This window comes from Dipodomys merriami, unplaced genomic scaffold (assembly GCF_024711535.1).
Source record: "Dipodomys merriami isolate MVZ:Mamm:240054 unplaced genomic scaffold, mDipMer1.0.p SCAF_1410, whole genome shotgun sequence".
NCBI classification, from domain to species: Eukaryota; Metazoa; Chordata; class Mammalia; order Rodentia; family Heteromyidae; genus Dipodomys; species Dipodomys merriami.
In genome coordinates, this window is record NW_027202728.1 from 38,830 (window position 1) to 63,906 (window position 25,077).

Consider the following 25,077-nt stretch of genomic DNA (forward strand, 5'->3'; position numbering starts at 1 on the left):
GCTACAGTTGCCTTTCAAAGGTTTAGAACCAGAAGCTGTGACTGTTTTCTATGGAGGGACACTAGTCACTCACCTACTTAGAACGTCGAATAGAACTGTTTTCTATTGTGGTTGGAACAGTGTTGGCCTTTGATGCTGACATTACTGTGACCTTTGGAAATCATGTTAAGTGAGGTAAGGCAAGAACAAAAAAGCAAATGCTGCATAATCTCACTCGTGGTAGGACTTAAATGTTCAGAAATTGAGAATAGAACAGTGATTTTATAAGAAATAGAAGTTAGGAATGGGAATGGAGAGATGGAAAAATATTGCTCCGTATGTAGAGAGTTATAATTCAGTAGAAGTAACTTGTAGTGTTCATGGTAGACTGACTACGGAAATATATACATGTTTCCAAAAGAGCAATGAGAGGAGTTTGATTGCTTTAACAGAAAGAAAGTATAACTATTTGAGGATATAGGGTTACTCTCATTGTTGGCATACAGAAAAGCCACGGAATTTTGAGGGTTAATTTATATACCTTTCCATTTTGCCAAAGTTTCAGATCAGCTCGAATAACTTGAGGGTGGAGTCTAGGGGATTATTTAAATACAAGATCATGTCATCTACTAAGAGGAAGAGTTTTTCTATTTAGATCCCCTTAAAGTTTGCATCTTGTTTTATTGTTCTAGCTAGGTATTCTAATATTATACTGAAGAGGAATGGAGAGAGTGGACAATCTGTCTCCTTCCTGAAATTTGAGGAAATGGCTTTACTTTTGCCATTAAGTATAATACTAGTTATAGTATAAGTTATAATGTAAGTTTGTCATACACAGCTTTTCTTATATTGAGGAATGTTCATTCCATGGATTCCTAGTTTCTGCAGAGCTTTCTTAATAAAGTGGTGTTGGATCTTGTCAAATCTTTTTTCTGCATCTATTGAGATTACTATGTAATTCTTATCCTTGCTCCTGTTGATGTGATGTATTACATTTATTGTTTTGTGTATATTGAACCAACTTTGCATCCATGGAATGAATCCTGTTTGATCATAGTGTATGATTTTTTTGATGAATTGTTGAAGTTGATTGGCCAGGATTTTGTAGTTTTGCATTAATGGTCATCTGAGAAATGGGTCTTGAGTTCTGTTTCTTTGATGATTCCCTGTCTGTTTTGAGGATGAGGGTTGTGCAGGCTTCCTAGAATGAGATTAGTAGTGAACTTTCATTTGCATTGAAGAGTTGGAGTAGTATCAATTGAGTTCTGCTTCAAAGGCCTTGTAGAATTCAGCTGTGAATGCATCTAGTCCTGGACTTTTCTCTTACTCTCCAGTTTTGAATTTATTTATTTTTAACATCCTGCAGCATGGAGAGCTGCTGCTGCCATGCCGCAGAGGGTGGGGCCACCTCTGGCTCTGTTTACTCTGTGAAGAAAGTTGCCCTGCCTTGGATGGTCCTTCCCCCATCTGGAAAGGTCAACTTTCCCCAGTATGGAGCTGAGTGCCAGTGGTTGGGTTGCTTTGCACTGTTGAATGGCTCAGCAGTGTCTAATTCTAAGGCCTGAGGTATCTACTGGCTGCCCTGGCTCCGTCTTTGCCAATATGAAAGATGACATTCTTCTGGGATGATAGGGGAAGAGCTACCTTCCAAACTCTGTTTTGTGAGAAGGAATGGGAATGCCTTTTTGGGTACTTACCTTCCCTTGGTTTTTCAGGCTATCTGTGATCTGCATCCATCTGTGGTCAGCAGGATGAAGATTTTTGCTCCTGGTAAATTCAGACTGGTAGTGAATAGAAGCTGCTTGCACTCTGTTTCTGTCACCTTTTCCTCAGGCTCGGTCTACTGTTATGTTGGCAGCCACAGCCACTGCCACCTCGGTCACTGGTGTATGCTCAAATCTGCCTCCTTAAACAGGCTGCCTGAAATTTTCCTCTCTGGCCAAACTCTCTGTACTATGATGGCTCACTTGGGTGACTCTGAGCCTTGGATTTTTCACTGGAACACTAAAACTGGTTTCTTCATGATATCTCAGTTAGCTCCTAGGTGCGCCTCTGCAATCTTTGAAGTCCAAATTTTTTTTTAATTTTTTTATTGTGAAAATACTGTACAGAGGGGTTACAATTACATGGGTAAGATAGTGAGTACATTTCTTATCAATCATTGTAGCCTCCTCCTTTGTTTACCTTTCCCATCCATACCCATCCTCTCTCTCCCCCCAATTCTCCCCCCCCCCAAGTTGTAAAGTTCGTTTTCTACATGACGACTTGTACTTCTCATTGTTGCAACAGGTCCACCTGTATCCTTATTTAAACAACTTGTTTTTCCCCTTCCCCTCCACAAACTATACCGACATCAAATACAGTGAAAGCAGGGTTTATACTGTGGGGGAGGGACATACAAAGCAACAAAGAAATAATCTTATATATGCATTAGAAACAAATGGATGAAAGAAAAAAACATTAAAATACATATCTAAGGGTTCATTTTCCTCACATCATATTATCTGACCTTTTCTGCTTCACTCATACATATACTAGATATTACAAATAAGGGAAACCATGGGACCTATGTTTTTTTGGGCTTGGCTTACTTCACTTAATATAAGTTTTTTCCAAGTCTTTCCATTTCCTAACAAATGGGGCAATGCCATTCTTTCCGATGGAGGCATAGAATTCCATTGTGTATATATACCACATTTTCTTGATCCATTCCTCTGCTGAGGGGCATCTGGGTTGGTTCCATATCTTAGCTATGGTAAATAATGTTGCAATAAACATAGTTGTGCTGGTAGCTTTAGTGTGGTCTTGTTTGTGAGCATTTGGGTAAATGCCCAAATGTGGGATTGCTGGGTCATAGGGGAGCTCTATGTGAAGTCTTTTGAGGAACCTCCATACTGCTTTTCAAAGTGGTTGAACAAGCTTACACTCCCACCAACAATGCAGTATGGTTCGCTTCTGTCCACATCCCCTCTAGCATCTGTTGTTGTTAGAGTTCTTGATTTTTGCCATTTTAACTGGAGTGAGGAGAAAACCAGCAAGACCACAAAAAAGGCCAAGACATTGCACCCAAACTGAGAATCCAAGAACCATAGGAAGAACCCAGTTTTTGCAGCCCCCAAGAAGGTGGATAACATGGCAGGAACTCCCAAATACCTCTCAGTCCTATCTATCAACATTAACGGACTTAACGATCCAATTAAGTGACATAGACTGTCTAGTTGGATTAAAAAACAAGATCCTTCTATCTGCTGCCTTCAGGAGTCACATCTTGCCCATAAAAACAAACACATTTTCAATGTTAAAGGCTGGAGAAAAATCTACCAAGCAAACGGCCCCCATAAACAGGCGGGAGTTGCAATCCTAATATCAGATAAAATAGACTTAAAATTAAAATTTGTGAGAAGAGATAAAGAAGGTTGCCACATACTAATTAAGGGATCTCTCCTTCAGGAGGATATTACAATTTTAAATATCTATATGCCAAACAACGGAGCACCCAAATTTATCCAAGAAACACTACTTTCCCTCAAATCCCACATAGATCCAAAGACATTAATTGTTGGGGATTTTAACACACCACTCTCCTCACTAGATAGATCAACTTGGCAAACACTCAACAGAGAAACCACAGATCTAAACAACTGCATAGATCAACTAGATTTAACAGACATCTAACAAATATTTCACCCAACCGCATCAGAATACACGTTTTTCTCAGCAGCACATGGAACGTTTTCTAAAATAGACCACATTTTAGGCTACAAAGCAAACTTGTCTAAATTCAGAAACATTGAAGTTATTCCTTGCATTCTCTCAGACCACAAGGGAATAAAATTAGAACTCAACACCAAAAGCCACCAAAGAAAGTCCGGTAACACATGGATGTTGAACAACACACTGCTGAATCATGAGTGGGTCATGGAAGAGATTAGAAAGGAAATTCACAGGTTAATGCTATTCAACAAAAATGAGCACACAAATTACCAGCTCTTCTGGGACACAGGAAAGGCAGTACTCAGAGGCAAGTTTATAGCTCTGAGTTCCTACATCAACAAATTGGAGAGATCTGAAACCAACAATTTAATGAGACATCTGAACCTCCTTGAAAAAGAGCAGCAAGATAATCCCCAATCCAGTAGACAGAAAGAAATAATTAAAATTAAATTAGAATTAAATGAATTAGAATCCAAAAAAACTATAGAAAGAATCAACAAAACAAAGAGTTGGTTCTTCAAAAAAATTAACAAAATTGAAGTCTAAACATTTTTTTTGATTAAAAAGCAACTTCAGGAGAAGATATAGATGTATGAATATATGTATATGTATATATGTGTGTATACATGTATATATGTGTATATACACACATGTTTATGTATGTATGCACATATACACACGTTTATGCATGCATGTATATATGTATATAACATATATCCATGTATGTATAACATATATACATGTATATAACACATGCAACATATATGTAGATATACATACATAATATATAACATGTATATACATGCATATGTTGTATATGTATACATGTATATGTATATGTATGTATATATATGGAAGTGGTGCTGTAGCTCAAGTGGTAGAGTGCTATCCTTGAGCTGAAGAGCTGAGGGACAATGCCCAGGCCCAGAGTTCAAGCCCCACGACCGACCAAAAAAAAAAGAAAGAAAGTAAAAATGACTTGTACATTTACAGGACACTCACAGTCTGCAGTTTATGTTTATATATATCGAAATCCCCTTCTGAGAATATAGTGAAAGAACCAAGATATGGGAATTTAGTTTTCTTCTTTCTTCTGTTAGATAATATAGTAGCTTTCAAGTCTCTTACAGTTCAGAATACTCTGAATAAGTGAGAGAACATCTAAAGATAAAAATTACTAGAATGAAAGCAACTGGTTTTTCAATGTGTGTGTGTGTAAGTGTGTGTACTTGTGCACATAGTGGTGTGTATCATGCATTAAGCATGTTAGAAAGTACAGACATAGCTGGTGCTTGGACAGCAAGCCTTCTGACCTCTGAAATAACAGTGTTGCTGTGTTCGTTCACCTGACAAACTTCCTTCTGTTTGGTTTAAGAATAAGCACCTTGCTAGATTCGTTTAGGTCTTTCCATGTCACCTAGCTGTTTAATTTGTATCACTGGCTAAATGTCACGCTGAGCTGCTGAAACCTGCCTGTGTTGCATTACATTCTGTACCCTTTCATTCCATATACCTAGTTTATAAGTGGTTAGTAAATTTCAGGTACTACTGATTCATTCTGTGCAGCCAGAGGTGAAAAGTTTAAACTCTGGAATCTTTGTGAAATAGATGGTCATTCAAAAGGCAGTTTTAAATCTTTTATGCAAAGCTAAAAGATTAAGCCATTACTAGAATAGCATAAAATTGATAAAGGACCTCCCCAAACTGTAGTAAATAGCTTTTTCACTGTTTTATGATATAGGCGACTCTGAGTTCCTGTGTGTAGCCTGTGCTGACCTGGTAGATAGGTAAACATTTATTACTGGGTTTTTTTTCAGTTCCAATTAGGATGAAGAGACATTGATCTGTTAAGTTTATCTTAACCTGTCAAGTCTCCAGCTGACAAAGATATATCTGGATGGAAACTCTTTCCTCTGTTTATGTGAAGTTCTCACTTTGCATATTCTATAAACCAATACAGTCAACCCTATGTCACTTAGTTCCTGTTTCTTCTCTTTTTATTTTTATTTTTATTTTATTTTATTTGAGAACATACTGTACAGAGGGGCTACAATTACATGGGCAGGATAATGCATACATTTCTTACCAAGCATTGCAGCCTCCTCCTTTGTTTACCCTTCACCTCCCTTCCCCGCCTCCCCCCTCCCCCCACCCAATTATACCCCCCTCCCCCCACCCAATTATACCCCCCTCCCCCCCACACCGACATTGTAAAGCTGGTTTTGACATGACATTTTGTACTTCTCATTGTTGCAACAGGTCCACCTGAATCCTTAAACGACTTGTTTGTCCCCATCTCCTCCACATGTTATACTGACATCAAATATAGTGAAAGCGGGGGTTACACTGTGGGGGAGGGACATACAAAGCAACAAAGAAATAATCTTATAAATGCGTTAGAAACACATGCATGAAAGAAACGAAAACATTAAAATACATATTTAAGGGTTCATTTTCCTAACATCACATTATCTGACCTTTTCCGCTTGACTCATACCTATACTAGATATTGCAAATAAGGGAAACCATGGGACCTATGCTTTTTTGGGCCTGGCTTACTTCACTTAATATAATTTTTTCCAAACCTTTCAATTTCCTAACAAATGGGGAAATGTCATTCTTTCTGATGGAGGCATAGAAAAATTCCATTGTGTATATATACCACATTTTCTTGATCCATTCATCTACTGAGGGGCATCTGGGTTGGTTCCATAACTTAGCTATGGTAAATAATGCTGCAATAAACATAGTTGTGCTGGTAGCTTTAGTGTGGTCTTGTTTGTAAACATTTGGGTAAATGCCCAAAAGTGGGATTGCTGGATCATAGGGGAGATCTATGTGAAGTCTTTTGAGGAACCTCCATACTGCTTTCCAAAGTGGTTGAACAAGTTTACATTCCCACCAACAATGAAGTAAGGTTCCTTTCTGTCCACATCCCCTCCAGCATCTGTTGTTGTTAGAGTTCTTGATTTTTGCTGTTCTAACTGGAGTGAGGTGATATCTCAATGTTGTTTTGATTTGCATTTCTTTTATGGCTAGGGATGTTGAACATTTCTTCATGTGTCTATTGGCCATCCTTGTTTCTTCTTCAGAGAAGCTTCTCTTTAAGTCTTTCGCCCACTTATTTATTGGGCAGTTGTTTCTTTGAGGATTTGTTGTTGGGTGGTTTAATTTTTTGAGTTCCAAGTATATTTTAGATATGAGACCCTTGTCCGTTGTATGGCTAGTAAAGATCTTCTCCCAAACGGTGGGCTTTCTATTGATCTTGCTAGCTATGTCATTTGCCCTGCAGAAGCTCTGCAACCGTATACAATCCCATTTGTCCAATCTTTCTTTGATTTGTTGTGCTTCCGGGTCTCTATTCAGAAAATTTCGGCCTGAGCCAAGGAGACCTAAGGTTTCTCCTATTCCATCCTGTAATGTTTTCAGAGTGTCTGCTTTGAGTTCAAGGTCTTTGATCCATTTGGAGTTGATTCTGGTGCAGGGTGATATATAAGGATCTAGCTTTAGTTTTCTACATGTAGTTAACCAATTTTGCCAGCACCATTTACTGAAGAGGCTGTCTTTCTTCCATTCTATTGTTTTAGCTTCCTTATCGAAGATTAGATGGCTATAGGTCTGTAGGTTCATTTCTGGGTTTTCAATTCTATTCCATTGGTCCTGAGGTCTGTTCTTATGCCAATACCAAGCTGTTTTGATTACTATGGCTTTATAGTAGAGTTTGAAATTTGGTATTGATATTCCTCCAGCAGTGTTCTTTCCGTTGAGGAGCGTTTTTGCTATTCGGGGTCTTTTATTGTTCCATATGAATTTTTGGATTGCCTCCTCTATTTCCTTGAAGAATGAGGGTGTAATTTTGATAGGTATCGCATTGAATTTGTAGATAGCCTTGGGAAGTATTGCCATTTTCACGATGTTAATCTTGCCAATCCAGGAGCATGGGAGGTTTTGCCATTTTTTAAGTTCTGTGTTGATTTCCTTTTTCAAGATTTTAAAGTTTTCATCATAGAGGTCCTTCACTTCTTTGGTTAAGTTAATTCCTAGGTATTTTATTTTTTGTGGGGCTATTACAAATGGAGTTGCTTTCCTAATTTCAGCCACACTTTTCTCATTGTTGGCATATAGAAAAGCCATTGATTTTGGGGGGTTAATTTTATAACCTGCTACTTTGCCAAAGTTTTGAATCAGCTTGAGTAATTTGGGAGTGGAGTCTATGGGATTCTTTAAATACAAGATCATGTCATATGCAAAGAGGGAGAGTTTTATTTCTTCTTTCCCTATTTGGATCCCCTTTATGTCTGCATCTTGTCTTATTGCTGTAGCTAGGCATTCTAATACTAGATTGAAGAGAAGTGGAGAGAGTGGGCATCCTTGTCTTGTTCCTGAGTTAAGAGGAAATGGCTTTAGTTTTTCACCATTGAGTATAATGCTGGCTGTAGGTTTGTCATATACAGCCTTTATTGTATTGAGGAATGTTCCATGGATTCCTAATTTTTCCAGAACCTTCATCATAAAGGGGTGTTGGATCTTGTCAAATGCTTTTTCTGCATCTATTGAGATAACCATGTGGTTCTTATTCTTGCTCCTGTTGATGTGATGAATAATATTAATTGATTTGCATATATTGAACCAGCTTTGCATCCCTGAAATGAATCCTGTTTGATCATGGTGTATGATTTTTTGGATGAATTGTTGAAGTCGATTGGCCAAAATTTTGTTGAGAAGTTTTGCATCAATGTTCATCAAAGAAATGGATCTATAGTTCTCTTTCTTTGATGAGTCCCTGCCTGGTTTTGGGATGAGGGTTATGATGGCTTCATAGAATGTGTTCGGTAGTGAGCTTTCTCTTTCAATTTCATTGAAGAGTTGGAGGAGTATTGGTGTGAGCTCTGCTTTGAAGGCCTTGTAAAATTCCGCTGTAAAACCATCTGGTCCTGGACTTTTCTTAGCTGGGAGGTCTCTTATTGCTGTTTCTATTTCAATGCTTGATATGGGCCTGTTAAGCTGGTTTAACTCATCTTGGTTTAGTTTTGGCATGTCAATATTTGCTAGGAAAAGGTCCATTTCTGTCAAGTTCTCAAACTTATTAGCATAAAGTTTTGAGAAGTATTCCCTTATAATGTTCTGAATCTTGGTTGTTTCCGTGGTGATGTTTCCATTCTCATCTCTGAGTTTATTAATTTGGGTGTGTTCTCTCCTTTTTCTGATAAGGTTTGCTAAGGGTCTATCAATTTTGTTAAGTTTTTCGAAGAACCAACTCTTTGTTTTGTTGATTCTTTCTATAGTTTTTTTGGATTCTAATTCATTTAATTCTGATTTAATTTTGATTATTTCTTTCCGTCTACTGGATTGGGGTTTATCTTGCTGCTCTTTTTCAAGGAGGTTTAGATGTGTCATTAAATTGTTAGTTTCCGATCTCTCCAATTTGTTGATGTAGGAGCTCAGAGCTATAAACTTGCCTCTGAGTACTGCCTTTGCTGTGTCCCAGAGGAGCTGGTAATTTGTGTGTTCATTTTTGTTGAATAGCATGAACATTTGAATTTCCTTTCTAATCTCTTCCATGACCCACTCATGATTCAGCTGTGTGTTGATCAGCCTCCATGTGATACCGGACTTTCTTTGGTGGCTTTTGGTGTTGAGTTCTAATTTTATTCCCTTGTGGTCAGAGAGAATGCAAGGTATAACTTCAATGTTTCTGAATTTAGACAAGTTTGCTTTGTGGCCTAAAATGTGATCTATTTTAGAAAACGTTCCATGTGCTGCTGAGAAGAACGTGTATTCTGATGCTGCTGGGTGAAATGTTCGGTAAATGTCTGTTAAGTCTAGTTGATCTATGCAGCTGTTTAGATCTGCGGTTTCTCTGTTGAGTTTTTGCCGAGTTGATCTATCTAGTGGGGAGAGTGGTGTGTTAAAATCCCCAACAATTAATGTCTTTGGATCTATATTGGATTTGAGGGAAAGTAGTGTTTCTTTGATAAATTTGGGTGCTCCATTGTTTGGCGAATAGATATTTAGAATTGTAATATCCTCCTGAAGGAGAGATCCTTTAATTAGTATGTAGCGACCTTCTTTATCTCTTCTCACGAATTTTAATTTGAAGTCTATTTTATCTGATATTAGGATTGCAACTCCCGCCTGTTTATGAGGGCCGTTTGCTTGGTAGATTTTGTTCCAGCCTTTAACCTTGAAAATGTGTTTGTTTTTACGGGCAAGATGTGACTCCTGCAGGCAGCAGATAGAAGGGTCTTGTTTTTTAATCCAACTAGACAGTCTATGTCGCTTAATTGGAGAGTTCAGTCCGTTAACGTGAAGAGATAGGACTGAGAGGTATTTGGGAGTTCCTGCCATGTTATCCACCTTCTTGGGGGCTGTGAAATCTGGGTTCTTCCTAAGGTTCTTGGATTCTCAGTTTGGGTGCAGTTTCTTGGCCTTTGTTGCGTTCTTGTTGGTTTTCTATGTGTAGGACATCTTTAAGAATCTTTTGCAGGGCTGGTTTGGTGGAGATGTATTGTTTCAATTTTTCTTTGCTATGGAAGGTTTTTATTTGGCCTTCAGTTATGAAGGAGAGTTTAGCTGGGTACAGTATTCTTGGTTGATAGTTGTTTGTTTTTAGGGCATGGCATACGTCATTCCAGGCTCTTCTTGCTTTGATTGTCTCTGCTGAGAAATCTGAGGTAATTCTAATTCGTTTCCCTTTATAGGTGATTAACCTTTTCTCCTTGACAGCTTTAAGGATCTTTTCCTTGGTCTGGGTTGATCCTGTGTGGATTATAATGTGACGGTGGGATGTCCTATTCTGGTCTGGTCTATTTGGGGTTCTAAAAGCTTCTTGTATCTGAATAGGCCTCTCTTTTTGTATGTTTGGGAAGTTCTCTGCTAGGATCCTGTTAAACAAATTTCCTAGACCATTAACTTCTGTTTCTAGGTGCTCCTCTACACCCATTATCCTTAGATTGGGCCTCCTGATGGTGTCTTCCAGGTGTTGGATAGACCTATCATATTTCTTGGACTTGTCTTGGATGGTTGTATGTTCTTTCTCTATAATATCTAGGCTGTCTTCAATCCCTGAGATTCGATCTTGTGCATGGTCTAACCTGTTGTCAAGACTCTCTACTTTGTTTTTTATCTCTTTTCCTTCTAATTGGTCAGCTTTGATGGCTTCAAGTTCTTTGTTGAAGCTCTGTTTTAGGTCTTGTATGAATTTCTTTACTTCCTTAATTTGGTGTTCAGTGTTTGTTCTCAAATCACTTAGTTGATTGGTTATGGTTTCTTTGGACTCCCATTCCTTCTGTTGGGTTCCATTCAGCATTCCCTTTGTGGTCTCCCTGACTTCCTTCAGCTCTTTGTTAATGGATTCCATGAATGTCTTTAGTGATCTTTGTGTATTCTCTACCTGGTCTCTTAATTCGTGAATTACTCTTTGATTAGTTTCCTCCCTTCTGTGGGATTCCTGCAGTTCTCTTTGAGTGTTCTCTGCCTGCTCACGCCATTCCTCCCTTTCTCTTTGAGTATTCTCAAGTTGTTCACGCAAATCCTGTATCAGTTTTTGAGAAGCTTCCTCACGCTTATGATATTCCTGTATAATCTTCTGGGATGCCTCCTCTCTCTCCCTATCACGCTCATACAGAGTCCTTTGTACATTGTCAAACTTCTCATTTATCATGTTTGCTCTTAGTGTTTGTAGAGCTATTTGGGAACTCTCCTCTGGATTATTCTTTATCTGTTCTAATCCCTGATTATCAAGGTTGGGAATTGAGATACCCGAATTTGCCATTTTTCTTGTGTTTTTCCGGCTTACTCGGCCCATTTGAGATAAAGATTGCACCAGTTTTGTGCTAGAACACTATCTTAAGGCAACCATCAACCAAAGTTTGCATTTGTACAGTCAATAGTCTACAGATACAATCTAGTTCAACAGATACATCTATTCAACATCAAACGACTATATGTTAAAGGACTTCGAACCGCAGAAAAGAATTTGGAAAACCAGAAATTATTAGGATTAGGGAGAGATGTGGGTAAAAAATAGGAATAGATTGGTGTGGGGAGGCACAGGGAGAGTTAACTATGTCCTAATCACAGTGCAGGAAATGAGTTGGGTAGGATGCAAGTAGAGAGAGAGAGAAAAAGAAGAGACGGAAAGGGGAATAAAGAGAGACTAGAAAAAGAATAGAAATGTAAAAATTAATGTTATTATAGAGGTTAAAAGACCGTCTATTTAGAGAGGAATGTGAATATGTTCAGAGAAGGGGAGGGACATAGAGGAGTTGTGAAAAGCTTTAAGGATGGGAACGGGAGAAGAATATATCAGAAGTTCAGTAGAGCTAGATAAAAAACAAAAAGATAATTAAGAAAGAAAGAAAAAGAGAAAGAAGACAAGAAAAGAAAGGAAAACTCTTATTCACGTATTCCTAAAATAAAAATTATAAGATGAGAAAAAAAAAAAGGTTACTGGAAAACAATTATTTTTTCAGAAGAGGCAAAGATTAAAGATTAATAAAAGTTTTAGAAGGGAAAAAAATTTATATATATATATATATATATATATGGTAACAAAAAACAAAAAACAAGCAAAAAAAAAAGAAAAGAAGAAGAAGAAGAAAAAAAGAAAAAAGAAAGAAAAAGAAAAAAAAAAGAAAAAGAAAAAGAAAAAAAAGTCTTTTGATTTTTTTTTTTGGGGGGGGAGGAGTGGGAAGAATCCTGTATCTCCCTTTTGTCTGCAACCAGTCTCTTGTTGGAGTCTCTGGTCAGCTTGAGGTCCTGTGGCTTGATTGGTTTCTTAAGTCGGTTGGTTGGAAGAGGCAGAAAAATGCTCTGCTTTACCCAAGATTTTGAGATCCCCCTCCCAGGTTAGTTTTCTGGGAGGGTGGTCTGCTTTGAGAGTCACAAAAGAGGGGGATGTGGTGATGAGGCTAGGTTCTGGGTAGAGTTGAGGCCTTTCAATATACAGTAGCTTTTCCCTGGGGCTATTTTGTGATAAAGCTCACAGCGCCCAGCCTGGAGCCATTCTCAGGGTTTCTGTTTTTCAATTGATTGTCGAGGCTGCTAGAGGGAGGGGCAGCCTCTGGCTCTGGTTACCCAGTGAAGCAAGGCACTCCGATGGCTGGAGCCTGAGCTGGGTGACTTTTCCCTGGATGGAGCTGAGTCTGGCAGGTCACTTCGCCGTTAAGTTCTTGTGACCTGCTAAATGACTCATTTTATTCCAAGGCCTGAGGTGGAGCTAGCAGCTCCTCCGAACTTTGTCGGTATCCAAGATGCAGATCACCGGTGCTGGGGGGGGAGGGGTGGCCTTCCCTCCTCTGCTCCCTGAGGAGTGAGGATGTCGGGCTTGTACTCACGCCGAGTCTTGGATCCTGGGTCGTCTCTGGTCTGCAAACAGCAGGATGAAGATGTTCGCTCCTTGTCGGTTCTTGTTGGTGTTGAGTAGAATCTGCTCGTCCGCTGCGTCTGGCTCCTTCGTCCCCGACTCTCTGTGTCTCAGGTATGTCTCCGCGGCGGTGGTCGCCGCCGCCGCGGCGCCGCCGCCGGAGCGGCAGCTGCTGCGTTTCCTTGGTGCCGCGGCCCCGCCGCCGGAGCGGCAGCTGCTGCGTTTCCTTGGTTTCCCCTCTCTTGTCTAACTCTCTGTCCTGTGATGACACACTTGGTGTGATTCTCTGGCTTAGGACTGTTCACTGGAACTCTAAAACTCCTTTCTATGCGAGAGCTTGTTCAGATTCCAGCTTCTCCTCCGCCATCTTCCCTTAACATCTCTCTTTAAATCTTTAGCCCACTTATTTATTGGACAGTTGTTTCTTTGAAGATTTTTTGTTGGGGGACAATCCCCCTTTTTAAAATCTTTTACTTGAAAAAATCTGTGAAATGTTGGTAGAATTTGCAACATTCTAATATAGGCTGATAATAGTTTTGATTATAAACAAAATGGGGTGATTATAATTTTGTACTATATTGTAATATGCTGTATATAATATGGTTATGTCAGTGTGTTTTACAAAGCCAAAATTAAGGTATTAACAGAAGTAGTGAAGTAGTATAATGAACCACATCTCTCAGCTAACATGAAGACTTAACTATCTTTTAGGACTTAACTCTTGGTTAACCTTCCTCTCTACCCTATCACTTCCCTTCACCTGGCTTCTGCCATGTAACAAATTACCCAAATCCTAGCAGTTTAAAACAACTATTTGCTCATAATTTTATGAATCAGAAATTCAAGACAGGTATTATTTAATACTTTAGTGAGTTTCTAGACAATGGCTATCAGATATTTTCTGGGCTACATCATCTGAAAGCTTTGTCAGCATAGATGTACATAATGGAGCGTTTGAGGTTCTGGATCACTAATGCTGGCTGATACACACTGTGATGACTGAAAGCCCTATGTGTAATCATCTAAAGACTTATTTACTCACTGTGTAGTATCTGTGCTGAACTAGACAGAGATCATTCTTTTATCTAAACTATTACCATAGGGGCCCTCCAGCTGAGGTGGGGAACAACTAATGCCTTTTGTTTGCTGTTCATTTTAGTACAAGGTCTCAATTATTTCTAGTTTCTCAGCTTTTTGTGCACCTGGGACTATAGGAACACCCCTACCATGTTAGGCTCAATCCAGTTTTTTGGTGTGTGTGTGTGTGTGTGTTTATGTGTTTGTGTGTGTGTGTGTGTGTGTGTGTGTGTGTGTGTGTGTGTGTGTGTGTGTGTGTGTGTGTGTGTGTGTGGGTATGTTGGTCTTAGAGATTAATCTCAGACCTTGGGCACTGTCCCTCAACTATTTTGGTCAGGACTAGTGCTCTACCACTTGAATCACAGCTCTACATCCAGCCATTTGGTGGTTAATTGGAGATCAGGTTCTTACAGACTGGGCTGGTTTAGAATGTTGATCCTTAGATTTCAGTCTCCTAAGTAGCTAAGATTACAAGTTTGAGCTACTGGTGCCTGGTTCCCTTTGGCATGTTTGTGTGGGGCATTAGTGGAAGGGGGTGTAGAGTGGGGTGAGGCAGGGGAGTAGGAGGGCAAGGATGGTAAGGGGAAACAAAGGAGGAGGCAACAATGCTTGATAAGAAACATACTCATTACCTTTACCTTGCTCATGTAATTGTAACCCCTCTGTACAGTATTTTCACAAAAAAAAACTTATTAATAGCCGGGTGCTGGTGGCTCAGACCTGTAATCCTAGCTACTCAGGAGGCTGAGATCTGAGGATCGCGGTTCAAAGCCAGCCCGGGCAAAAGGGACCGTGAGACTCCTATCTCCAATAAACCACCAGAAAACCAGAAGTGGCTCTGTAGCTCAAGTGGTAGAGTGCTCGCCTTGAGCTGAAGAGCTGAGGGACAGCGCCCAGGCCCAGAGTTCAAGCCCCACGACTGACAAAAAAAAATTAATAAAAGAATTCTTTTTAATCATTCTATAATATGATCTTATGTTCATTGTAGCCAATCCCCATTTGCACATAGGCAAATAGACAGCTGTCTATTGGTTCCTCCATAGTACAGCATTTATACAGGGTTGTACTTCATGGCTGTAAGCACATTCCACTGATGAGAAACCAGTCTTCACCTTATTTCTTTTTTTTTTAATTTAATTTAATTTTATTTGTGAACATACTATACAGAGGGGTTACAATTACATGGGCAGGATAATGCGCACATTTCTTACCAAGCATTGCAGCCTCCTCCTTTGTTTACCCTTCACATCCCTTCCCAGCCTCCCCCTCCCCCCATTCCCAATTCTTCCCCTCCCCTCCCCCCACCCCTGCACCGACATTGTAAAGCTCATTTTCGACATGACAATTTGTACTTCTCATTGTTGCAACAGGTCCACCTGTATCCTTAAACGACTTGTTTTTCCCCATCTCCTTCACAAGTTATACTGACATCAAATATAGTGAAAGCAGGGGTTATACTGTGGGGGAGGGACATACAAAGCAACAAGGAAATAATATTATAAATGCGTTAGAAACACATGCATGAAAGAAAAAAAACATTAAAATACATATCTAAGGGTTCATTTTCCTAACATCACTTTATCTGATCTTTTCTGCTTGACTCATATATATATTATATATTGCAAATAAGGGAAACCATGGGACTTCACATTATTTCTTAACACACTTTTCCTCTGACCTATTTTGTCCTCTCTCCTTAAAGGAAACTGGCAGTCCTTTTTCTGGCAAAAGTCGTGCCCTTGCTCCTGACTCATGGCTTCTCTATCGACTGGGGAATAGGCAAAACTGAGTTCACCTTAGAGAAGCCTGGATAGTGAAGCACAACAAGGAAAGGATTTCTTACTTATGTTTTGTGTTGGATTTTGTGTAGCTGTCCTCCAGCTATGCAAGTATCATGAGAAAAGGTATTTCTTTTTTTGTTACTGAAGTTTTATTATGTTTTGAATATAATTGCTGTAAAAGATGCAGGAGGCATGGTCCTTCCTCCTTCAAATACTGCCTGCTCAGCCTCCACACATTCCCTGGCTGTAGAGTTGTTCAGTGTTGAGGATAACTGAAAAAGATATTTCTGATCTGAAGGTATTACATTGGACTACTGACGTTTCTTTTTTATTTGTTGTTGGTTGTGGGGCCTGAACTCTGGGCCTGGGTGTTGTCCTTCAGCTCTTCAGCTTGAGTGGCTTGAGCCACAGCACCACTTCCAGCTTTTTTCTGCTTATGTGGTGCTGATGAGATGAAACCAGGGACTCATGCATGCAAGGCAAACACTCTACCACTGAGTCAACTTCCCAGACCTATTCAAGGTACTTGATAACACTACTGGAAAACTATAGAAGGTATCTGTGAACATTCTATTCCTTTGTGAATCACCTAACCCATTAGGTTTTCTGTAATTAGTCATAGCATTCTTCAGAGCAAGAAGGAAGATGTGATACTTAACTGTGCCTACCCATAAGAGGTTGCTATTGGGAAGTTTCTTGGGTCTCCTGTTTGGTCTTCTGGGAACACTTTTTCACCAACTTGTTCTTAGACTGTGGATCTGAATAGGTGAGTACCTTCTTTTCCTTCCTTGCTGTGTAACAATGTCAGTCATGTGGGTTGTGTGATATTTTTTTGTGCCTCTTATTTCTTTCTTTCTTTAGTACCATTATTGGGGCTTGAACTAAGGATTGGAAAAGTGTCCCTGAGGTTGTTGTGTGTGTGTGTGTGTGTGTGTGTGTGTGTGTGTGTGTGTGTGTGTGTGTGTGTGTGTGTGTGTGTGTGTGTGATGTCTAGTTCTCTACCACATGAGGCTTTGAGTAGCTAGGACCATAGGCATGAGCTACCAGCATAGTGTCTCTTTTCCATACAAAACTTTACAGCTCACAAGACTAGAAATAACCTTTGTCTTGGTCATCATTGTTTCTTTAGCCCTTAGCAGAGGCTATGTATATAAAACTGCCTAAAATAATTTGTTAATTGAATTGTGAATGAATAGCTCTCATTTAGTGGTAGCTTATTTGTTTTATTATTTTAACACTGGAATATTTTTCACTATATCAATACTCAGTATAGAATAGTTAAAGAGTGTGTCAGGATATGAGTATAGCAAAGGAACTTCCAAGTTGAATAATTCTAAAGTAATCTGGATTTGAGGTGATTACACAAAGAATAATACAGTATCCCTAATGGTATAGAAGGGCCAGAAAACAGCAAAACAAAAATTTCATGCCTTCTACAATATGCACCAGTCATGTTTTAAGAACTTCTGATGAAGAATAACCAATGTTTGATTTAAAGGCAATTGATTGATTTTTTATTAATAAGTTTTGTTTTTACTGTGAAAATACCATACCAGAGGGGTTACAATTACATGAGCATGGTAATGAGTACATTTCTTATCAAGCATTTACCTCAAGATAAGGACTTAAATTGTTTTTCTTTCTTGCTATTGTTTCTAACATATTTATAAGATGATTGATTTCTAGTTTAGTCTGCCAGTTATAATTTTTTAAAAGCTCCAGAAGCCATTTCAGTTATATATTAATTTCCTTCAAGAATTTTCTACTTTACCTCATTGTTTTTCATATCCAGCTTGGCTTTATAATTAAACTTTATTTTGGGGCCTATTGGCTTTATGCCTAATAAACTTGAAGCACTTTTTATATATCTATGTGAACTTCAACATAGATTTCCTTTTTTCCCCCTCACAGAACTCTGGTGCCTAGACAAATCATGCTAAACAACTTGAAATACATTTTTATCATCTAATCTTTTCTTTTTACTGTGAAAATACTGTACAGAGGGGATACAATTACATGGGCAAGACAATGAGTACATTTCTTATCAAGTATTGTAGCCTCCTCCTTTGTTTCCCCTTCCCATCCCTTCCCATCCTCCCCCCATCCCCCACCCAATGCTCCCTGCTACCCCCCTGCACCAAAGTTGTAAAGTTCCTTTTCGACATAATTACTTGTACATCTCACTGTTGCAATGGGTCCACCTGTATCCCTATTTAAATGATTTGTTTTTATCCTTTCCCTCCACAAATTATACCGACATCAAATACAGTGAAAGCAGGGGTTATACTATGGGGGAGGGGGACATACAAAGCAACAAAGAAATAATCTTATAAATGTGTTAGAAACAATCGCATGAAAGAAAAAAAACATTTGAATACATATCTTAGGGTTCATTTCCCTAACATCACCTTAATCGACCTTTTCTGCGTGACTCAGACATATACTAGGTATTGCAAATAAGGGATACCATGGGACCTATGTTTCTTTGGGCCTGGCTTACTTCACATAATATAATTTTTTTCCAAGTTTTTCCATTTCCTAACAAATGGGGCAATGTTGTTCTTTCTGCTGGAGGCATAGAATTCCATTGTGTATATATACCACATTTTCTTGATCCATTCATCTACTGTGGTGCATCTGGGTTGGTTCCATATCTTAGCTATAGTAAATAATGCTGCAATAAACATAGTTGTGCTGGTAGCTTTAGTGTGGTCTTGTTTGTAAACATTTGGTTAAATGCCCAAAAGTGAGATTGCTGGGTCATAGGGGAGCTCTATGTGGAGTCTTTTGAGGAACCTCCATACTACTTGCCAAAGTGGTTGAACAAGTTTACAATCCCACCAACAATGCAGTAACGTAATCTTTTCAACATCATAACAATCCTGGTGATTTTTCCAAGTTCTTAGACAGTAACCTACAATTTGACTCTTATTGGCTTTCAATCTATTAGTTTGATTTGTGGATTATAGAGTCATACTTGATATATGTTAAAATCTCAGTTTGTAGAGCTTTCTGTCCAACTAAAATGACTAGAGTTATTTAAGAATCATTCTAGAAAACCAAGTACAGGGATTATGTAATGGAACAACATCCTAAAACATTTTTAACAATGGAAATATGATTTAACTGCATCAAAAATTATTTAACATTATAGAAAAAAACAGAAGTAAGCAAAAGAGTAACTCCTAAATCAGTTATTCTTATTTTAAAGGGGATTAAATTGAGGTTGGAAGCTTGGATTAGTTGGTAGAGCCAATGAGCGAAAGCAGAATATACTGATTTAGAGTTCCAGTCTTGGACATAAAATTAAAAGAAATCAAAGGGATTTGACAACTTAGACAAATTCACCATATAAACAATGAAAAATCACTAGATTTTTTTTAGTGTATCAATTTAGAACCAATTTATAAAGACTGGGTATTGTGTGACAAATTTGTTTGATTTGCTTAACATAGAACAACAATGGATTTTTAACTTTCAATAGATATGTTTTTCTATGCGTTCAACATGATGTATATATTTAAAAGGGCTGTTTACCAGGTCTTTTTACAAAGACTGTCAGGATGAAGTGAGTGTAGTCATTCAAGAAACAAAAGCAAACATGGCCCATTTTCCAATGGTTTTAGAAAAAAAATACAAAGCTCATAACAAAGTTATGCACAACTCCTACATTGGAGAAGAATCAAGATAATTCATAAATATTTATGCTCTACATAATTCAGACTGAAATATTTAATACTACCCAGAAATATTTGTAGTTTAAATTAAAAGTCTGATTTCCCTTTTTCTTTTACTTTGCTCTAAGAATGAACTGAGTAATAAATACATGGAAGTTTTTGGAAAAAAATAGATATAAGTATGTATTTTTATGGGTCTGACTTTTCCATATGCAGTGCAAGAATCCTAAGACCCACCAGCTTAGGAGAAATGGGATCTGTAAGGATCCCATCCAGACAAGTCAGTTGATCTTCTTTCTCCTCTATAGAAGGTTCTGTATACGAACTTCTGAGAGAGTACATAGACTGAGAAGATCTTTCGTTACAAAATATAAGGCAATGTAGTCAGAAAAAACAACTTTTTCCTTCTATTTCATTCCTTTATCATTTCTACCCCAGATGGCTCCCTCATCTATTTATGAACTTGCTACTGAGATAATAAATAAGAATACAAAAGTGGAGCATGTGTTTATTTGAATTTCTTTTCTGTATTTTTAAAAATATTTTTGCTCTCTGAAAGCTTATCTGGATTAGATGTATATAATGGTGCAGTTTTATTACTGGTCATGCATTTTAGGTGCTACATGCTGTGATAATTCAGGCCAAATCTTCACAGATCGAAAGGCTTCATTACTCTCATGTGTGGTCCCTGGACTGGAACAATTAAAGACAAGGACTGGTACCTGTACTGCCTCCATGAAGCCTCTTTACCCTGCCAGTTGGGGAGCTACTAATGCTTTTTTGTTTGCTGTTTGTCTGGCTTATGTTATATTTGGCTAGGCTTATGTTCCTGGGCTCAAGTAATTCTTTCTGCCTCTAATTTTTTAATAGCCTAGATTACAGACATACCCTACCATGCCATACCCCATGCAATTATGATGCATCCCATCTTGGGGTCAATGTGGCAAACCCCATTCTGATACTTGGCCCCAAGAGAGACTACTTACTGGTTCTATATATGCATATAGCTTTTCTGTACACATTACAAAAAAGATATGATGTATGATAGCATTTGTAACATTTCTTGTCATGTTTTGGAGTTCCTGCAGTGCAGCATGTATCAGTGGCTTGTCCCATGATGCTGCTGAGCTTGTGCCACTGATGAGAAGCCACACTCTTCTAAGTCTTACTAAAATACATTTTTCACCCTAAAGTGAATGGGCAATTTCTTTTTGGCAAAATTCCTGCTGATTCTCCGGTTTCATGGCTCTTCCACCCACTTGTCCAAAACTGAACCTACTCTAGAGAGGCTAGACCTTTGAAAACTATGGGGAGAAGCTTCCTTGCTAACAGCAAGTGCAGATAAATGTCTTCTAGCTTACTGAATATTGTCTTATCTCATTATGTCTATAGACCTCCAGCTGCTCCAGGACAGTATAAAAAAGACATCCCTCACCTGAGGTTATAACATGGGATACTCAGGGTTCTTGATCACTACTAGGAAACAAGGCTCTCTGAGACCAATCCATTCCTTTGTGACTCACCTAACTCCTCAGAGATAAAGGGTTTAGACCAAAAGCATCTTTAGAGGAAACAGGAAAGTGCTGATATTCAACTCTACCTATCTAAAGGAAGTTGTTATTCACAGGCTTCCTGGGTTCCTGTAAACTTTCCTTGTCTGTTGGGAAAACTTTTTGTATCAGCTTGCCCTTCAATTGTGGACTTGAATAGGTGAGTACAATTGCTTTGCACCTTGTGGAATTAATGCTATTCTTTACTTGTTTTGTGTGGTAATTGTCTAATGACCCTTTTCTGTAGAAGACTTACAGTTTATAAGACTAGATATAATGTTTTTGCTCAACACTATATCTCTAGCTCTCAGCTCGGCCCAATAGTTCATTCTTGCAATCCTAGCCACTCTGGAGTCTGAGATCCGAGAATTACAATTTAAAGCCAGACTGAGCAGGAAAGCCTGTGAGACCCTTATATCTAATTAACTTATGTAAAAGTCAGAAGTGGCTCAAGTAGTAGAGCTTTAGCTTTAAGCAAAATAGCTCAGGGACAGCACCCAGGCCTGGAATTCAAGCTCCAGTACAGCAGATATACCCATGTCCCCCAACCCACAAAACTGTTCAAAATATATTTGTTAAATGATTAATGAATGAATAGCATTGTATGAGTGATAATTGTTTTCTGTTCTTTATTTTGAAAGTGGCATATCATAACTTATATTGATATTCAGTAAAATAATTGAATAATCATTCAGAATAAGAGTAGCAAAATAACTTCCATGATTAGTGATTTCTGAATGTAGCTGTAGGTTGAGGTGATAACACATCTCAAAATGTCCAAAATGGAATTAGGTGAACCAGATGAAGGGAAAGCAAGGCAGCCATTTCTGTCTGTCCTGTCTACCAGTCATTAAAAAAAAAAAAAAAACTTCAAAAGCAAGGCAGCCATTTCTGTCTGTCCTGTCTACCAGTCATTAAAAAAAAACTTCATGAAAAATAATAACCAATTATCATATACCTTTGATGCCTTATTTTTTTATACAGATTGTTTTGAGGTTTGGAGAACTGGGAAGGCATATATTTGACTTAACAGAAAGAAGAAAAGGAAATCTAAGATCACACATCTCTGATTATTCATCTGTAAGATGTACTATTGAATTACATTGTACTGAGAAATCATTCAGGTGAGCAAGAAAACTAGCTAAGTTAGTTCTTAATACTTATGTCTGGGAAGAAAGATGAGACAGATGAGGGAACCATATATGGCCTAAAATTGGTCTCACCTCAGGGGATACATGATACCCCACAGAGAAGATTAGAAAAAAGATAAGAGCAATAGTACCAGAAGATTATGGTTAACAGATCCTAATAAGGTAAGTGAAGTAGTACATAAAGCACCAAGAGAATAGATTTCTAAGATATTGTTTAAAAGCCTGTCCAAATTCTTGAGGACAGAAGAATGGGCAAATTTATAAAGTATTTTGAAGGCATAGTGCTGTAAATTAATATAAAAGTAGGCAATATAAACAGAGTTCTGAATGATTTGCTTGAAATTTGGATCTCTGAAACCTTGGATCTCAAAATCCTTGGGGGTAGGATACACAATTATACCTAGAAAAAGACAATAGATTTCCAAGGAAAATCCTCAAGGAATGGCCAAGAAAAGCCTCAATACTAATAATGTTATTATAATATGATTATATTATATTGTAATATTAATATTAAGTTCTGATATTAATAAAAAATTCTTCTTAAGAGAAAAATGTAAATATAAGCCACGGATTACTGAGGATCTCAACTAACCACCCAATGAGTTTTCATCATTGTGGGAATTCATGGCAGTTAGACGGGAAATAAAACACCCTTGGCTCTGACAACCAAAAAATTTGGAGGTACCATAAAATGACCATGTAATGAGGAACCCTAAGAAATTAGCCATACTTGCAATGATATATGGTCAGACAAATGCATATGTAGCTATACTTGAAGACAGTAAAAAAAACTTTACAAGTAAGTACACAAGAGAGATTAAAAAACTTTACTAATAAGTACATCAGAAATCTCAGTCATTAATGTACACCAGAAGTATGTCATTAATACATTAGCTGCTTGCTATATGATGCATGATACATCACAGATCTTTAAATATTTATTGTAACTATTTTGACAGCACAAGATAACATTCTGGACAAAGTTAATTCCATTTCAGAGCCCCATACTCTTCACAGTTACCTCTTCAACTCAAGAGAGAAAACACATCAAACTAAAACCTAGGTAAGTTAAACCTATAGATACGTAGACATGAAGTTAATTGCAGGAAAAATAGAGATAATTTTGAAAGAAATTATCCTCAGGGTAACCAACATACAAACATTTAACATGATGGAAACAGGAACAATTGCTTTTTCCAATCCTGGGTATGGCTCAGCACTTTTGTTCCTTATGAGAAATCTATGAATCCTCCTGCTTATAGTGTCAGCAGAAATAACAGAATAAGGTCATGCTTTTCTACCAGTTTCACAGTGAATAATATGATGCTTTACTTCTGCTTTCTCTTCCTTTTTATCCTTCTGCACACCCATTACACCCTTTCTGCCTACATCTTCCTCCTCCACCTTCTCTTGGGCTACTGAGGATCAAACTCAGGACCTCTCACTTGTGCTAGGCAAATGTTCTACTATCCAGATGTTCTTTTGAAATCATGCATTTGACTTATTCTTATAACTGCTGATAACAAAAAATCAACTCTAGAAGAAAGACAATAAACTTCAAATCTCATGATGAAGTAGCCAATTGAAGAAATTAGCATTTAAAGGAAAGCTTTACTTTTCAGATAAATATTCTATTTGTATAAGAACATAAGTTCTTTTAAGAGTCAGACTTCTTTTGATGATCATCAAAATTAGAGATGTAAGATAAACATTGCTAAAACTTACTAGTAATAAGTTTTTATTATTGTGAAAATACCATACAGAGGGGTTACAATTACATGAGCAAGGTAATGAGTACAATTCTTTTTTTTGGGTGGGTGGTCCGGTCATGGGGCCTGAACTCTGGGCCTGGCACTGTCCCTCAGCTCTTCAGCTCACAGCTAGTGCTCTACCACTTGAGCCACAGCACCACTTCCGGCTTTATTCTTTTTGTTTATGTGGTGCTGAGTAATCAAACCCAGGGCCTCATGCATGCAAGGCAAGCTCTCTACCACTAAGCCACCTTCTCAGCCCATGAGTACAATTCTTATTAAGCATTGTTGCCTCCACCTTACCATCCCTGCCCTCCCATCCCGTGCTCTCGCACCCCCGCCAAAGTTGTAAGATTCATTTTTCGACATAATGTCTTGTACATAATGTCATTGTAAGAAATTCTAAATCCATAACCACCTTAATCTTTTCCCCCAAACTGAGTCAAATTTTATTGGCTCTACCAGGTAATTATTTAACTGTATTTTCCCATTATGTATTTTAAATTTGAAGGATGTGAATAAGTTGCAAATGAAAAAAAATGTGCTACTTTCCTATTTTTTATATTGTATCAATTTACTTCTTAATTCTAAACATTGTAGATCTGAGCTTTCAGAGACTGAGCAGCCATAATAACTAGGATAGAACTAAATGTAGAAGGGTTGACCAAGTCAATAGGATACTTCGATGTATTTTGATAGGCTTCAGTTTTTTAATGTGTTGATTCTTTTACTTATAATATTTTCTTAGCCCTTCCCTTATTCGTTCTTGTTTACTTCCTTTGTTTCTTGTTCCCTCTTTAACTCTGCCAAGTTATACTGCTCTATTTTTGATTCTTGATTCCAAAGATCTGGTTTTACTCCATGCCTCAAAATTTTAAGTTGTACAGAATCAATTGCGCAATATTTACTAAAATCTGTTCCATGTATTAGAAGAAGACAGTGGCTGAAAAACACCATTATCTCCTAATGAAACAATACTCTTGTTACAGTCTTTAGACCAATGAGGCTTCTCTTGTATTTCTGAAGACTT

General features: G+C 38.0%; 1 long non-coding RNA gene across 15 annotated transcripts in view; it reads left to right on the plus strand.

Moving 5' to 3' along the window:
* The window catches only part of LOC138826319 (uncharacterized), a 44,393-nt gene continuing 19,316 nt past the window's right edge, over positions 1-25,077 (plus strand). For 7 of the 15 annotated variants that reach the window (XR_011371667.1, XR_011371670.1, XR_011371668.1 and 4 more), the window contains exons 1-7: positions 1-174; positions 15,840-16,041; positions 16,301-16,440; positions 16,535-16,684; positions 21,223-21,305; positions 22,130-22,269; positions 23,256-23,359. This is a non-coding gene — a long non-coding RNA (uncharacterized lncRNA). Of the gene's footprint in view, positions 175-1,694; positions 1,750-13,072; positions 13,175-15,839; positions 16,042-16,300; positions 16,441-16,534; positions 16,685-21,222; positions 21,306-22,129; positions 22,270-23,255; positions 23,360-25,077 lie in introns of all 15 variants that reach the window. The other 8 variants (XR_011371661.1, XR_011371660.1, XR_011371662.1 and 5 more) reach the window with 8 other exon arrangements.